The following is a 15,238-nucleotide window of genomic DNA, read 5'->3' on the forward strand; positions in this document are numbered from 1 at the left end:
AGTTGATTTTTAATCTGCTGTCCTGGTTTTTGATTTTAGATTGAACCTCAATGCAGTGGTTCATTTGTATTTAACAAAACAATTGGCGAGCAGGATGGCAGGCATGAAGGACTTAAAATATTTAACATTTTTTATTGTTAAATATGTAGTATTTAAATATTCCCTGTGAAATTACCTATTTAGACTTCATAGAGTCTAATTTTGTATCTGCTTATTCTGTATAATTAGAAGCCAGATTTAGCTTTGGCTATAGCTTTTTATCCCAACAACTAAACAGGTTTCATCTACGAGTGTTCTGAAACTTTATGTTAAAATTGTTTCAAAACAAATATTTGGTATAGCTTGATTAATGTTTCCTTTGGCAGCAGCTCTGCCTTATGCAGCCCAAAGCTGTGGTGTTTTTTTCCAGTTCCACATCTTTCCCAAGTGGTGCTGGCGCAATTGCATGTGGGGTTGCACAGTGAACCCAGTCAAGGGCTTGATCTGGACTAAAATAATCTGACCCAAGATGGTTGTTTTGAACTTGGATCCCTTTTCTGCACAACAGCCTCATAAAAATGTGGTGGCACCACCGAGGCAGTAGCCTGGGAAGGGAAGAACGAGGGGGGACAGGGAAAAGTGGGGCTGCAGTCCCAGCTTTACAAGCCAACCCCCCCTACAATAACTTGGTCCATTCAGTATCTAAAGAAAAAAAAAAGTAATTGCATAGCTGTGATACTGTATTTGTGTTTTAATTATGTTTCTCCAATATCCACACCTAAATTAACTGAATATACTATGAATTAATGGCATACTACAGCGATTAGTAGCTAAAACGTATATATGAGTATTCTGCATAATACTACAAGATTAGGGAAAACATGCAAACATGTGCTTCTGGGAGGAAAATCTACTTAGAGAACACAAATTACAAATAAACAAAAAACCTAACAGAAAATTAAGAGGTATTTTATAGTTATCTTGCTGGTTTCTGTTACTGGCCCTGATTGATGATGGGTCCACAGGGAGATGAAGGTTACTCATTAACAGCAGAATAACTACAGCCAGATTCAGGAGGCCGTGCAGTATCTATGACTGATGGTATTCCCTGGGTGTGAACTGAGCATAAATTACCTGCACAGGCAGTAAAAAAATCTGGAACTAGAAAAATCCCTAGTGGAGGCGAGCTAAACTGCTGTTCCACATGTTTAACTAAAACTGGTAGGAGTTTGGGTTATATGGAAACTGTGTTCTTGAGGATATATGGGAAGTGTTACTGGGGCTATCTGTCCATCCTGTACTTCTTGGCAGAAGCAATTACTGCCCAATCATTACATAATCTGGTATCATGAGGTGTCTATAAAGTATTTAAAGAATCTTGCTGAGCAGCAAAGCTTAAACAATAAAGAAACTGGAAGAGTTTACAAGCCATGAAGTCTAGAAGCTTTTGTTTATCATAGGAATCAGGAAGCAGATTACATATGTTACAACAAATAGGAAAAGTTATTGCAATAAGATATTTAACATTTTCCATAAGCTTTCCTCTGTTGTGCTTTCCAGGTGGTCACTGACCTTGCTAGGCAAAAAAAAAAAAACAAAACAAAAACCAAACACCCTAAGCTACGTAATAGGACACAGCAGAAAACTATGAAAATGTTAGAAATGGAATGTTAAAAAAATATAGAATGCTATTTTTACATTTAAATTTTAAATAAATATTTATTTTATTTTACGGCTTTATGGTAGCCAATTACGTTCAACAATTACAATATAAAATCTTGAAATAGGACCAGAGTTTTGGATAACATTTCATGGCAACAAAAGTCACACCACCAAAATTAGGACAACCTGGGCACATCTTAATTTCTTCCTATTTAGATTTGCATTGTTTATTAATAATAACTTAAGCATCAGGACAGTGCTGTACTTCAGATTTTGCTCTCTGGCCTGTGATTTGCTGCCAGCCTGTTTATGCAGGAATAATGTTCCTGCCATAGCAGGATTAATAAAGCATTGACTGACAGATTCTAACTGTAACAGCTGTTTTATGGGTTGTCACATGTGGGTGTGAAAAAGCCACACTGGCTCTCTGAAGAAAGCAGATTTACTATAGATAAACCTTTAATGACATCACCCGGGTGTAACCAACACTTCAGAATGCTTCAAAAATATGTAAGTATTTGTAAAGCATATCTCCTACACGTAGCTCATCTTTGCCAACACTGGGCTAGTACAGCCCCATGCCGTGTGCTCAAATACTGTGACAATTAGACAAGATTACACAGAGATTTAGACACTAGGCTATTTTTAAAATCTCTTCTCCTCCTAATGCGTTTTCCCATATAATCCTATCTAAAAATTTATTTTGATGGATCGGGGTAAGTAGGGGTCTGGGGGCTTAAAGTCACTAAATGCAGAAAATGCTTACATGGGCTACGGGTCCAGTCAGTGCTCAGAAAAGCAGATTTCATTCACAGTATCCCAGCTCAGGGGACAGAAGAGCGTACCTCAAAGATCCCAGAAAGAGAAACAGTATATATGAGGCTCAAAGAAAAAAAAAAAAGGTGAGAAAGGGAGACAGACCTAGGAAATCCTCCAAGAATAAATAAATAAATACTTTCCATTTAAAGTGGCCATCTGGACCTGACACTAGCCTAGATGTCTGGATCACGTTCTTTCCTTGCTGTGCTGCTGGCAGAGATGGTTTGGGGTAACAAATGTCATTGCTGAACAGGTCAGATCCCTCATCTGTGAAGTGGTATTGACTTTGCAAGAGAGCTACTGATGGAAAATGCTATTCTAGAGTTGGTATTAAAATATGATGCTTTCCCCATAGAAGACTGCTATTTGAATTCTTTTAGAAATGTGCTCAGTTTGTTCAGATACAAACAATTATCAGGTTTTAGAAGGGTGGTCAGAGAAGACCAGAAAATCAGCTAATCTCTGCTGTTAAATGCTTTGCCCCTACAAAACAAGTAATTATTTGCTTACATGCTGTATGCCTCCCCCCACTCTGCCGAGTCAGCAAACATAACACCAGAAAGAGGAAATCATAACACAAGCAGGAATCTCCTTGCTGGAAGAAAATCAGGGGTGGGGGGAGAAATGGTGCTTCTATGAGTAATATGGAAATAACTACTCAATTCAGAAATCTCTGTTGCACTTAGTGATGCAGCTGAAGGCACATCCAGATCACAGTGTCACCAGCCATGGGCTGTGCAAGAGGATCTACCACAGACCAACCGTGCAGCTCTAGGAGTTCTGCTCTTTACCATCAGTTTCTATTTGTTTTTAATAATTTTCTGCAGAGGAGTTAATATTAACATTGTTAAGTATTTTCTTGTATATATGGATAAATGTTGAAGAAACATGTCAGTTGCTCAATTGCAGAAGTGTATTTTCCAAGTGAAAAGACTGATTGTCAGAAACTGCGCTAGATAAAAAGTACCTTATATCAAGCATTATTTCAAAGTGCTTCAAACAGATTTTCTTTCTTGTTGGTTGTGGGACATTACTGATAGTAAAAGCTGTACTTCTTAAACCTCTGTTCAATGGCATTCTTTCAGTGGAGAAAAAGTAGCTGTTGAAACAAAATAGTTATTTTCCTAGTGTAAGTATTTTGGACTCATTGCTTAATTCTTTCCTTTGTTCTGCTGCACAGAAAGCTTATGCAGACTGTGATGAGACAAAATTACATCAGATATACAAACACCCTCTCAAAAATCAGAACTCAAATCTTCCCTTGAGTCACTTGAATACAGCTGCTAATTATCTCATAGAATGCGTTTTGCTGCAGTTTGAAGAGCATATGGTATCAAAGGAGAAACTGCTCAGTAACACGAAAGGCTTTACTTCAGCTGCATGAATGTCTCTCCAAACCACAAATCCCTACCTTTTTATGTGGAGGAAGGATAAACTAGTAGTTGAAGTAGCAAAGTGAGAAACAGCCAGCGCAGAAGACATTCCTCCACTGAGAGCATACAGAAGAAGTTTCCCTTCCCCAACCAAGGGAAACAGGGAAAAGGGAATGATACGTCACATCTCATCCAGCGGCTGGCAAAGACTTAAACACTGTGTATCAGGTTCCCTGGCAAAACCCACTGCCATTAAAGCAATGTTCTGCTTTGTTCTGGGAGAGATGTGTTAGATTCTGAAACTATCAACCATCCTATTTTTCATTTCCATACACCATATTTCAGTATGTCTGAAATAACATCGCAAGAGTTGAATGCTGAAAATCTGAAAACCTGAGATGTCAGTGAGAGAGAAATATACGCAGTCAATAAACATGTTATTCTTTCATTAAGCCCTAGAAGCAAATACAGCATTACTGAAGACGGAAACAATTTTGTTGATATCACTGGAGCTGAACATACTTCAGCCAGAACGAAACATAAATGTCCACATAATCCTCTGTGACCTCTCAATTATTCCTACGCTGCGTAACAGTGATTTCACAGATTACACTGAAGGGAACTGTAATTTAAACTTTCTGTGGTACGTGTGCTTGTCTCTTTAACTTTCTTGTTCAGTAGTCACTGAGACAAGTTAATCTGCAGTGTATTTTAGTTGAAATAAGGGTTGCAGCAGAAACACTTGGGCCCATTGTGAGTCTTTGTGTTCTTTCTAGTCCTATTTTCCATAATGATTTCATCCTTATCTCAGCGTCTGATTATTAGAGGAATAGCCTTTGTATGCAGAAGACAATGTATTGATTGCCATTGTGGAGCTGTGCAGGGGGTGAGTATGATATATCTACAGCTGAAGCTTGTTGGAGTAAAGAATCACTAGTACAAAACATGTGCTGTAACTTTCCATGAATAAAAAGGATTTCAGTAATAAAATGCAGGATGCCCAAAATGGAGCTTGGACAAGCTTCACTCAGATATTTAAAGTTAAATATACATTTCCTGAGATTTACGAAAACCCAGCAGTGTCCATTGCTGCTTATAAAATTCACACCTCTACCTCTGGATTTTCCTTTTCTGTCTTAACTATAGTAATTCAAACCCCTGTCTCAATACAAATGAGAAAGTTTGTTCTCTGAACGTTTGAAATTGCTTGCCATCCAAAGAGTAGCATCTTAATTCCTGGAACTGCCAAAACATTAATTGATTTTTACTAGTATCGATGTTTAGTTTGGATTGTCTGCCTTAACTCTACATCTGAAATCATGTCAAACCCAACCCCTCTTGCTACACCTTTCTTAATACTAGACCAGCCAGGTTGTGCTTGTTAATAACAACTCTTTTTTAACCATATGCAGTCAGACAACATTGTCTCCCTTCGGTGTGACATAAAATCCACAGGTGTATAGTCAAAAAAAGGCTCACTGCAGGGTGGCATGTGAAATATATTGGCATGAAGAAACACCCTTTTCTAACTGGGTTGGTCATATGATTGGTATTTGGCAGAGACTCGTATCATGACTCAGTGAAATCTTTTAACAGTGAAGTTTCTCATATAGTAAACATTCCCAAACACTAAACCGTATAGTTTTATTTCACTGAAGTAAAATCCCATTATATTAAATTATAATGTGGAGACATTCTCTATGTTAATTTAATGGATGCAGCTCTTGAAGTTCTCACCATCTGTTCCACCCTTTAATTACAGAAACAAAAAGTACAATTCACAATCCCACCATAAAAAGAGGACTAGAAGTGATTTTGATGCACAGGTATGTATCATACTCAGACTGCCAGCAACTGTTCCACACATGGTTTCACTTGACAGTAAGCTGTACTTTGCTGGTATCACCCCAACTTTAAAAATATGTGTTGGGAGTTTCAAGGGGATAAATTAGTTAGTCACTCACCTAGAAATCTTATTGTCCAGTGCTGTGGTTCTGTTTTCCTCTTAGATCCAGCTGCCTTTCAGAATAAGTGAAATTACTTTTGTGCCCACAAGCCACTGAAAACTGCAGAATCTTTTGGGGCAAAAAAGGGTGCAGAAATACAGTGAATGAAAAGCCATGCTATAGATACTCTTTGTCAGTATTTTTGAGACAGGCTACCCTCTTTAAAAGGAATATATTTTTCTTCTTCTAGATGATATGTAGAAAGCATTTACATGTAAAAAAGTAGAACAAAATGCAAGTATTTGCATACAGTGACATTTCTGAGAAGCTTTTTCATTCACAGACATAAGACAATAATGAGTTTGTTCACCTAATAGTTATGACTTTTCTGTTAAAGATAACTTACACTCAGAAGAAAGTGTGTTTCAGTTTTAAAATATCTGCTCATATAACTAGCAAAATTAATAGCAGCTGTAACACTTCACAGAAGGGGAAGTGGGAGTTGAAATGGCCCTGGAAATCTTTAAACAGATACACAAGACAACTCCAGTCTCCTGATCTGCTCACCAGCCCGTGGTGCCTCTTGCTCTACTGGTTTCATAGTTCAGAATAAGAGCAAGAGTTATTTTCTTGAACACAGAACTGTATTAAATAGTCACATAAAACCAGAATAACTTGTTTTGGAATAAGTCAGCCCTATCTCCAGGCTACTGTAACATACACACCTTTATTGTGGAAATTCTTTTACTTGGTTTATTATCTACACCAGTAGTTCTTGATAGATTTTGATACATTTGCCTGTCTCCAGTTGGACACTGTAAAAAAAAATTGGAGCACTATTAGGTATACCGATACAGTTTTTTTGACTACTAAAAGAATGAATATGTATGATTTTTCCACTGTAAAAGATCCAATTTTTAAAGGGAAGTGCAACTATAGTCAGGACAGAGGGGGAAATTTATAAAAAGGTACAGAGAGGGACTTCATGCAGAAACAGCTGCAACACAAGAATGGTAGGCTTAATACTTACACTGTTGAGACTAATTTGTATCATAGCTTAGGTGCCATTTCTGAAATAAAAACTCTTCTGAGGAAGTTCAGCCAGGCTTTGTAAGATTATTTTTGATAGTAAAACATGAATCAAAATCCAACTTGCTGTGCAGTGTCCGAAAGCACATGGCCAGTGATTCCATGATGGAGAGCCTCTCTTCTGAAGCTGGCAAGCTTCCCCCTCTCATTCTGTGCAACAGGGATCAACCACTGTTGTGATATACTCTCCATTCATTCAGTCCTGTAATAAACATACATTTGTTATGGAATTAAAAAAAAATTCAATTGCTCAAGTTAATGACAGTTTTCTGAAACCAGTTCTTCTCTCTGATAAGACACTCGCTATCATTATTTAATTATGGAGTAATTATTCATCCAATGAAAACAACAGTCATAATTTCCTTGACCTTTTCAGTTTGTAATCTGAGGAGGAAAACCACACTGGTGAAGTGTACAAATTAACATTATGCTTGTGCTACATATGTACTCCCAAGAGCAAATTTCTGAATACCACGGCAGCAAGCAACATTAGCACTGGTTCCTGTCTTTGACCACATACAGACTGACAGCTTTTGGATGCTCTTACTGCGTATGAGTGAAATTCAGCTAGTTATTCAGCAAACACGGCTCTAGTTCAGGGTGCACTGGGATAGACCAGCACAAGCCCAGCTTTTAGCCCTGCAAACTTTCAGGATTTGTTGGCTCAGGCTTCCAACAGCTGGGTGTGTGTAGCATCTAGATGACAGACACATGCAACACAATATAATGGCCAAGAATTCTGAGGCTAACATGAGGAAGGTGCTATTTGGCCAGTGAATGCACTCAGCAGTTGTCATTAATGCTATATACATCAAAAAGGAGGTTAGACACTCTGCCAGTATGACCCGAGTTTCAGCTGAAATACTGAGAGTTTTGGCATTACCATCTACTAGTGAGATTAACAGGTCACCCTTCATGGCCATTTCTCATGCTTTTGCCAAATGTAAGATTTTTATTAATCAAAATTATAAGTGTATTTTTTATTTTCATGATATTTATCTTATATACCACTTCAGGGAGAAAAGCTTCCCAGTTTAGATTGATGTTTCCAGAGCTTATGAGGTGTTGCAGATCATTTGATTAAATCCAATTCAGGAAGGCTGAAAGGGGGAGGAAAGGAAGCTCTACACATGAAAAAGGATGGAGGACAATAACAGCAATCAGGAAGAACGATGCTAACTTTGACAGAAAAAATACGTTGATCAAAGGCAGAGGTCACAGCACCCAATTAAACAGGAGATGAAAAAATAAAATTTATTGTTCAAATAGAAGAGGGTTTGTTGTTACTGTGATCACCAGGAGAGCTGGGGAGTTTGTTACAGCTGAAGGGAAGTATCTAATGTCCTCAGGATTGACCACTGATGCTTCCCACAGGTCTTTCATCCTTACCAAGTCACAGGAGTTTGATGGATATGATGAGGAAACGTGGGGAAAGGTGACCCAGCTCAGGGCTGGAAGGGTAAATAGTCTTAGCTAGTAAAAATGGAGATAACACCTATGAACACACTGTTACTAATGAGGAAGCTCAGGTTTATCAAGTGTAGCTCCATCCACCTGGGGATATTCTCTTTCCAAGTGATTTACCACTGTTATTTCATTTTGCATGTGTATATATTTACTATTATTACTCACAAATATTTTGACTGTCATTGAATTGGCATGACTAGTAGTTTCTGCTTGGGCAATACAGGATTGCCAAGGATCCTTATGCTTGGGACTGAGGTGTGCTGACAACACATGACTTTAAAATGCCAAACGTGAGTCAGTCCACACATTTAATTTTCATTAATATATTTATTTTTGTGAATATTAATCTGGCTCTCAAACTCTCCTCAAAAAAAGAGAGAGTTCTACGTAGGCTACCCTGCTACAGTAGCGCAAATAATTTCAAGTTGCTACACTCCACCTTTAAAATAAGGCTTTTGGTAAGAACACTTATGTAAAGCTGCAAACTAGATTTGGAACAATAATAATTATCCAACTTGCCACCTATTTTTAATACCCAAGATGGAAGGCACTGAAATTCTGAATGATAATATTCAAAGACCAAAGCACAGCAGTTAATCCACCTATTACAATGAAATCTGATTCAGTATTAGGTTAAAAATAAGGTCAGGTTATTATTTGTAACTAGCTATTACTAATAATACACTTGTTAACCACAGTGAAGTTAAATCATGATCTAAGAATAAGTGTGCCTGTGCAGTGAATATATCACAGTTCTCCTTTGTCCTTTAGCACATACATAAATAGATTTCAAAAGAAATTTTCCCTCCTCAGTCTATTCAGAGGAAGCATTTAGGCAGCAGGCAGGACACAGCACTGCTTGGAACTGAGCTGGAGAGCTGACGCTGAGCTGGATGGCAGGGCAGCAGTTTAGACAAAGCACCTTTAGCAGGTGGTGCGTACCTGTTTTGTCATGCAAGACATCTGTGACACCTCCAAAACTACATGAATATTGCATTAACACACTTCTAGAGGTCACAGGCACTGCCCAACTGGGTTCATGCTTCCTTCACTACAAGATACTGGCAGTGCTATGACTGAAACATACATTTACCTGGCAGGAAACTGAATGAGGAATACCTCATGTTTCATTGCTGCAATCCTTTTTTTGCAGTCTTTCTATAGCTTAACTCTCCAGTTGCTTGGTCCAGATGAAGGTCATTATGACAGCAACTGTGATGTAGTATTAACTGAAGAGTAAATATCTGAAAAAAAAATGCAATGGCTATAATATGCAGAGAATTTAATTCATTCCCTCAAATAGCTATGGAATGGTTACATCAGTTAGATGTTGTCTGGCTTAAGCATAATAGGGCAAGATCTCCAGGACAAGACAAGAAAAAGAGGCACAGAACAAACATAAGAGTCCTACTTATTGGCTGAACTGCATTGTGCACTTCTCAGTCTCAGCACTTTGCAAGGGTGCAGTTAAATAGCAGAAGTGTTATGAGAACCAAGGGCAACACATTTTGGAGAGATCAGGCTTAATATCCTTAAGTTTGCAGGTACGACACTTAGTCCTCCTGGATTTAAAGACATTTAATAGGACTGCAGGCTCATTCCAAGGAAAACTATCCTCAGTACAGTCCTGAAGCCTCCCCAGCTACATTAGCCAGCTGCTTTCTTTTGGATTAGTTACTGCATTTTGCTGTAAGTCTATGCACCAAGATGAGGAGACAAAATGTATCCCGCAAAGGTTTTAGCCATAATTCAGCCATCACATTGTGTTTTGAGATTTCAGAGAAGTGAGCAATGCAGCCTCTTGCTAAGATATTGCAATTTTAAATAACAAAACACAAGTCCTACATTTTTCAAATTCCTAAACCCAACCATCTGAAAGCCAGAAACAGCGGTTTCTCCATAGTGTGCTGGCACAAAAAGCAAAGAAATATCTATCCCTTTCCTAACGCAGGAAATATTATGTAGGAATTGTCCATACAAAGCATGTGAGATGTGCCAAGTTTGTGTAATTTATTAAATAAAACAAACCACCTTGGTTCATATTATCTCCATGACAACTACTTGTATGTATTAATAATTTGCTTTGTGCTTAAATGTAGCTTATGGAAAAGATTGCACAATAGGAGAGCTTTTCCAAAGAAAGTACTTGTATCATGAGCCACGCTGACTGGAGCACCATAGCAGCAATCAGCAAGCTGAAAGCCTCCTTGCCTCATGCAAGCTTAGCAGGACATTGCACAGATGTTTACATTGTTTAAAAGGAAGGAATTTAGGCATGTGCCCAAGCAGCTATTGAACTGGGGTCTCTCTTGACTTTAAATGCTTTTGTCATGTTTGGCAAGTTAGTGGCAAGTTAGTAACTTTACTGTTTCCTCAATGGTACTGAAATGATGTATTTCTCTATCTAGCCATGATAGTGACAGAATTTGTCCTGGCAGTGACAGCGTTTGTCAAGTGCTCCAAAGATTAGAGCTGTTAGATGACACATAGCATTTCCAGAAGGGAGGACGAAGGCAGCCGTGTGCTCAGGAGCGCAGGGATGTACCCACCTCACAGGCCTCCTGCCCAGCCAGCCAGGAGACAGCGCTGGGCTTCAGTGCCACACTTGCAGGGAGAGAGCAGGACACAAAATATTTGCAAAATATTAAAAAACTAATGTTTGTGAATGAGCACTCTATTCCTGGCTTTTTAAAGATTATTCACTATGAATTTTCTGTATTGATTTGAAAATTAGATACATACAGTTACTTTGCAATTCTTTCAGTAAGACTGTATACTTCCTGCTTTTTCCACAACGCCAGAGTGAACTATGATCAAGCAAATTTCAAGTAATGCTTTATGATATATAAGGTGATTAATAATGAGATTCCACCCTTTACAGAAGCCACTTAGTTGAATGTATAAAGTGAGTAGGCCTCTGTTGATAGTGGTATTACTGATGTCACTGATTTTGTCATGCACTATCTGGACTTTGGAATGAGTCAAATATACAGAAATAATATTTGTTCATGCTGATGTAACACAAATATCTAATGTAAATAGCTTCTCTTCTAGTTCGCCCATCTTTTGCAATCGTTCTCCTAAAGACCACAAGATTTATCTGACTTTATGGAACTATAAAAACACAAAACATGCAACATGTTGTCTCAGTAAATGGCCAGTATCTGAATACGTGATTATGTGACATATACTTCTGACTTCGTGTGATCAGGATAAGTTCCTTTCCCCATAAAGGCAGTTGGTTTCTACAGTGGAAGTACCAACCAGTGTCTATAGTCTTTGATTACAAAAAATGTATTTAATCAAAGAAGGCAGCCCTACATCAAAGGGTGGCAACTTATTATTACAATATTGTATAGCCTTTTCATTCTGCATTTAGTATTAAAACACCATAGCAACAGACACTTCAGACACACGTTAGCAGATAATTTAGAACCAGTAAAATATTCAGAGAGAGATAAGTGTGAAGAAAACTTATTTACGTGTTCCTTACTCGATAATGCTTAATCAACACTACATTCACATTGTTGTACGATACCTGACAATATAAATCTGCACTGATGTACCTTTCACTACAATGGAAAGGTTGGTGTCACTGCAGTAACTGATAAGATTATTGCAATTGCTAACACATGTCAATGAGTTTGAGATTCATTTCAGACTGTTACTAGTTGGTGCTATCCATGGTTTTGCAAAAAAGCTGAATAACCTACCAGCCTGATGCATGTAAACAGAAGTGCAGTCATCCCAAACAGTTAACCTTTTTCTGGAATGCTATAGATATGAAACATTTGTCACTGACTCAAGTGCCAGGCTCCCATACAGCAGCAGGGACTGCCATACTCATCGTGGCTGCCGCACCCAGTCGATCTCCTTAGCTACTAACCACACACACAAGTGTCTGGCATATATTCACATAGTAAATACAAAGCATTACTGCCATCTCACAATTCATGGTTTAATCTTACTGTATATCTGAAGTACTGACAAACTCCCAGCTTATGCAACACAGCAGGTATTCTTTCATTATTTCACTCTCCTTTGAAGGCTCAGATAACTATCGATAAAAGAAGACAAAAGCAACTGTGATTCTCTAAACTATTGATCATTACTCTTAAGTAGGCGGAAGGAACAAGATCTGACTTCTTGATCCACATGTAGACTATTCAAAACAATATGACGATAAAATACAGAGCTACTGCTTGGGCTAGAACTGGAAACCAGAATTCTTCCCTTCTCTGTGTCTCGGTAACTGAATCCTGAATTTCCTGAGCCAAGCCCTGAATTCTCTCCTGGGCAATGGCACAGCTTCAGCAGCAAGCAGGGAGTGCTGAATCACCTGCCCCTTGCAAAGTGGCATTTGTCCTGGCAGTTAAGAGCTATAACTGAGTCTTTTCATAGAAAAGGGGCTACTTTCGGAGGTGAGCACTTCAACACAATGCTCCTGGGCACCAACCACGCTTGTGGTTGTCTGGGAACCACCACACTTGTTTTAAAGACAGCAGTGATCATTATTGACATCTGTAGGGAGCCCAGTCAAATCCACACTGGCTGTGCTTTCCCCACGCCTATTAGATAAAACATCACAGGACTTTGATTGTAGTTTCATAAGCAAATAACCCAGTTTCCTACTGCTGAGGTGGTTTTATTTCTCCTCTCACAGTAACTTTCCTATGCCAGAAACACAGTTGGCAGCAGGCAATGCAGCCCTGCCCCGTTTTGAGCACTCAGATCAGTGCCCAACATGGGCATCCCCTCCCACACCAGCTCAAACCACTTACACACCCACATAAAGATGTGGATGAGGGTACACATGCAGCAAAGAAACACATTTTTCAAGTAGAGCAAGGTTTTTTAAAAACTAATTTTTGCTGGCAAAGAGGGAATAATGTTGAGAGGGCATAGGCACCTCTGCCCTCTCCCTGTCAGGCTCAAGCGACCAGCACCCCAGAACAGAGAACACCTTGGTCTGGATCATGGTCAGACTCCAACAAGGTGCTGAAGAACTTGCTTCTCTGGAGACCGAGGCACTGAGTTGCAAAATTAAACAGATTTTTCTGAATGTTGGGCAAAATAAGTAAACAGTAATTGGCTATTTTTTGTAGACAGAGGCATAATTAACTATAAGACTGACACCGTAAGTTCAAGGATATTATCTACTTGAGTTTCACCAAGAATTTCACTATCTCTATGGAAAATACAGAGCTAAATGTGGTCTTACAACATCTGATTATGCCAGGACGTCAAAGTTACTACAGAAAATAAACTTTAGCCTGGCAAGTTACACAACAGATGATGTTATTGCTTCATGTTCTTTGCATTTATTTGTTCAAGAGTATTTTGGGAATATTAAGGAAGATGCGCTACAAAGTAAATTCTTGAAACCTATCATTTTTCAATGAATAACACTTTTCCTTCTACAACTTTAAGTACAAAATTAAGAACATCTGAAAATGCAAATCTATGTAAAAAGTGCAAAAACATTCTGGAAGAAAAACAAAACAGCTGAGGTCATTCAAACAAACTGATGTTTGCTAGGAGAGTATGACACCAAGAAACCGAGACTGACCTATGAAAGCAAACATTCTTTTCCCCTTGCTCACCATATAATTGTTAATTTGCCTCAATAGTAGGCAAAGAATTTAACAATTTAGACTCTGTATTAGGCAAACCCTGACCGAGACAATTAACATCTATTAGCTAGGAAAGATCCTTGTTGATTTGATAATTTCAACAGGGTCCATTTTGTCCAAATTTTGACTCATTTAAGTGAAAGAATATTTTAAACTGATTTTTTCATACTTTTGGAAGTTATTTAAGGGAAATCTTGTATTAACTTATACCTCAGCAATATAAAATGCAAATTGCAATAAAATACACAAACCATTCTAGATCACAGAGGCACATTTCTTTCATTCCTGTTTATTGCATCTTATTTGTCTCCATCTTACAGACATCATCTCCTTTAGGTAGAAAGCAAGAGTCCAAGTACACTACAGCAGCCAAGATCCATTAGTGTTATTTCACTAAAAGCATATGCTATGTCTGACTTATTCCTTCTCTCTTATGAGGCCATAATAAACCTAAGTCTTCCAAAACCTCCTGTTTTAAAGAAAGAAATGCAACGCAGAGTTTTTAATCCAAGCACTACATGGTGGCATAAGCGAGATAAATAACATTTAACACTCGGGCTTCAGCTGGCGAGGTTTATTTCTAAGTACCTAACACAGCAAGTGCCCTCCACTGCCTCGATCCCAGAGGGACACGACAACAGCACTCAAGACTACAGGAAAAGCATAAACACCACAAAGCCAGAAGAAGCAATGACCAACAACCCCCCTCTCAACCCCTCCACAGATATTGGGCGGGTCGGCCACCCCGACCACTCTGTGCCCCCTGAGAAGCCACCTCGCTGTCCTCAGGCCTCTCCCGGGCAGGAGAGACAGACACCGCCAGGCCAGGCGGCTCACAAGGGCCCCCTGAGAGCAGAGAGCAGGGCCCCCCAACTCAGAGCAGAGGGCCTCGCTCCCGCCGCAGGGCTGCGGGCGGGGCTGCGCCGCCCCCCCTCACACAGAGCCCCGCTGAGGAGGGCGCCAGCCCTCAGCGCTGACCGGCACCGCCGGTCTCACGCACCACAGGCCCAGGGGATGGAGACAGCGGCGAAGCCACCTCAGGCCACCCGTCCCCGCCGGGACGCCGAGCCCCACTCACCACCCTGGTGCGCATGCGCCCGTCGCTCCTCCCGCGCAAGCGCCACCGCCTTGCCCGCCCTCGCCGCTTTGTGCCGCGCGGTGCCGCGCAGGCGCAGACGCGTCCGAGCCCCGTCCCGCCTCCGCCGTCCCGCCGGTCGGGCTGGTCCCGCCCGGACTCAGCCCGGCGCGCGCGCGCGGCCCCGCCTAGGGA

At 39.8% G+C, this 15,238-nt stretch overlaps 1 long non-coding RNA gene across 4 annotated transcripts; it reads right to left on the bottom strand.

Moving 5' to 3' along the window:
• Nucleotides 1–1,611: 1,611 nt before the first annotated feature.
• Nucleotides 1,612–15,187, bottom strand: LOC309445050. 4 transcript variants are annotated; one of them, XR_014185217.1, is made up of 6 exons: nt 15,047–15,187; nt 9,429–9,579; nt 6,810–7,070; nt 6,505–6,594; nt 5,798–5,852; nt 1,612–3,559 (listed from the first exon to the last, which is right to left on the bottom strand). It is a non-coding gene; the product is annotated as an uncharacterized lncRNA (long non-coding RNA). The 4 variants fall into 4 exon arrangements; XR_014185218.1 differs by having other exon boundaries at nt 5,798–5,908; XR_014185219.1 differs by lacking the exon at nt 15,047–15,187 and adding an exon at nt 14,969–15,041 and having other exon boundaries at nt 5,798–5,908.
• Nucleotides 15,188–15,238: the final 51 nt, after the last annotated feature.

The sequence above is a fragment of the Streptopelia decaocto genome (genome assembly GCF_964273445.1).
Source record: "Streptopelia decaocto genome assembly, chromosome: 12".
NCBI classification, from domain to species: Eukaryota; Metazoa; Chordata; class Aves; order Columbiformes; family Columbidae; genus Streptopelia; species Streptopelia decaocto.